The following is a 2,559-nucleotide window of genomic DNA, read 5'->3' as shown; positions in this document are numbered from 1 at the left end:
TCTCTCTCTCTCTCTCTCTCTCTCTCTCTCTCTCGCTCTCGCTCTTTCTCTCTCTGTACCGTGTGGTGGTGAGCAGTGAACGCACGCACAAGCGTCGGCTTCTGCTGCCGTGAGCGATAGAAGGGAGAGAACTCTCCCTCACGGAAACAGGGCAGCAGGAGAGGAGAGACCGGGTCGATAGCTATTGGAATTGGGGAGGCGCCATTTGGTGGAGTCGCGCTTTCTCGTGGGTCCGTTCTTGGTTGTGGGTTTTAGTCGGAGTTATACAGCAGTTGAATTTGAGTTTGTCTCGTGTGGTTTCAGCAAGAGTTTTACAGCAGTTGAATTTGAGTTTGTCTCGTGTGATTTTAGCAAGAGTTTTACAGCAGTTGAATTTGAGTTTGTCTCGAGTGGTTTCAGCAAGAGTTTTACAGCAGTTGAATTTGTGTTTGTCTCGTGTGGTTTTAGTATGAGTTTTACAGCCTGGTTAGGTACGATTCGTGTGGTTTTAGCAAGAGTTTTACTGTAGTTAAATTTGAATTTGTCTCAAGTAGTGTCAGCAAGAGTTTTACAGAACGTTTGAATACGATTCGTATGGTTTTTAGAAAACGTTTTACAGCAGTTGTTTTAATTTTAGTTTTAGTAAGTGTTTTACGGCACTTGCAACACAATAAGGTCAAATAAGTGCCGAAGATTAGAGGAGTTACAAGAGAGTAACAAACACAAAAAAGAAGGAGGAGAGATAAGGCTGACAGATGTTTGAATAGGAAAGAAGAAGCAAACCACACCAGAGCACCCGCCAACCACCCACTACAGCAGTTGTGTATGAGTTTTAGTTTGAGTAAAGAAAAACACAACCATAAAATAACGGGGATGTTGTAGTGAGGGGAAGAAATAAGACGGGTAGAAAGAAACAACAGAGGGAAAAAACAATATGAACATAATATAGGGCACATAACTGCTGAAGATTGGATGGGTTATTAGTTTGTTTGTTTGTTTGTTTGAGTAAAGAGAAGCACAAAGACACAATAACGGTCATTCAGTGCTGGGGGAAAGTAAGACAGACAGACAGACGGAAACAACACAGGGGAAGTAAAGAAGTAGGACCTACCAGTGGCTCCCTCCAACCACACACACGTTACAAGTGACCAACAAACAATGAAAATAAGAAGAAGAGATATGGACGATACTTTTTAGTTTTAGTAAGTGCTTCACGGCACTTACAACACAATAAGGTCATAATTATAAGTGCCGAAGATAAGAGGTGTTACAAGAGAGTAACAAACATAAAAAAGAAGGAGGGAAGATAAAGACGATAGATGTTTGATAGGAAAGAAGAAACAAACCACACCAGAGCACCCGCCAACCACCGACACGATCAATGTTTGATAGGACAAAAGAAGCAAACTACACCAGAGCACCAGCCAACCACCCACTCGAGATATTGGATAACAATTTTCCCCTCTCGCCAGGAATCGAACTCGGATCTCCAGAGTGCGCGGACAAAGCGCTTATAACTAATATAACCTGTGCACTGCCGAAAGCTGTCAAAACGTAGTCTAAACAGCTGCATGCACTGCTCACAGCCGAACGCTCCGTACCCCAGACTCTAGCATGGAGATCATCCGGAGAGAATGCGTCGCTGTTTTGGACTCTTCAAAGCGCTTATAACCTGTACAATGCCGAAAGCTGACAAAACGCCTTTCCTTCATTTTGGCGTAAAAATTCTTTATTTGGTAAATCTACAGCATGATGAGTTACCCCAGTTGTTTGGGGAAAAAATTCAAAATGAAACTGACCAGTGTTTAACGATAAATTAGGATTCAAATTTCGTAATAACACTAGATCTTTTTTTAAATGGTTACGCTGACAATAAAAAACACCTCTTCTTTTTTCTCAAATCTTCTGTGAACAAATAAGGCGTTTTGTCAGCTTACGATAGTACCACATCCCAGACGCCTTGCATAGTCTCAGGTCTCTGACATTAGTCACTATCGGCGGGTACAAAGTGCCAGGCAATTTCTTCGTGGGTCACTGGATCAATTAAAACTTGTGCGTGTGATTGGGCTATGGATCGACCGAGGAGGGGGCGGGGCGGTGGGGGATGATTGGAAAGGAGAGAAACAATGTGTCACGGCGCGGTGGAATCAGGCGCTCGTCAGTTTGTGTGGAAACATCATCATCATTTTAGACCACCAAGGGATCTTTAACGTGGGACCTCTGAGACTAGTCACCCTTGTCCGAGAAGGCTGGGTGTAGATCTTTCCTACCAGAAGATCAGGGGTTGGGTTGAAAGACAGCAGTAAGAAGGAGCCAAGGAGTAGCAGTAGAAAGGCTGCAGAAAGATTCAGGAGCCAAAAGGAGGGGGTAAAGGGGGTGAGGGGGTGGGAGTAGAAAGTGGAGACGGAAGCAGACGACAGAATATTGCTAGAGAACAGGAAAGGAGGGGAAAGGAGACAATTTTAAAGAACCCATTTTTTTCCTGTCGCAACCCAGATTCGGATCCGGGACCTTTGAATGAGAAGCGAACACCTTAACCTCTAGGTCACGAGAGCCTCCTCAAAACAGACTGAGGTAGAC

At 44.0% G+C, this 2,559-nt stretch overlaps 1 long non-coding RNA gene across 1 annotated transcript in view; it reads right to left on the bottom strand.

The window, feature by feature from the left end:
- The window catches only part of LOC118477988, a 17,904-nt gene extending 17,748 nt beyond the window's left edge, over positions 1 to 156 (bottom strand). The window contains exon 1 of the long non-coding RNA XR_004858729.1: positions 60 to 156. This is a non-coding gene — a long non-coding RNA (uncharacterized LOC118477988). The remainder of the gene's footprint in view (positions 1 to 59) is intronic.
- Between the last annotated feature and the right edge of the window lie 2,403 nt (positions 157 to 2,559).

The sequence above is a fragment of the Aplysia californica genome, unplaced genomic scaffold (assembly GCF_000002075.1).
Source record: "Aplysia californica isolate F4 #8 unplaced genomic scaffold, AplCal3.0 scaffold00324, whole genome shotgun sequence".
In the NCBI taxonomy this organism is placed as follows: Eukaryota; Metazoa; Mollusca; class Gastropoda; order Aplysiida; family Aplysiidae; genus Aplysia; species Aplysia californica.
Note: the sequence above shows the minus strand (reverse complement) of the source record. Positions and strands in the feature narration are given on the sequence as shown.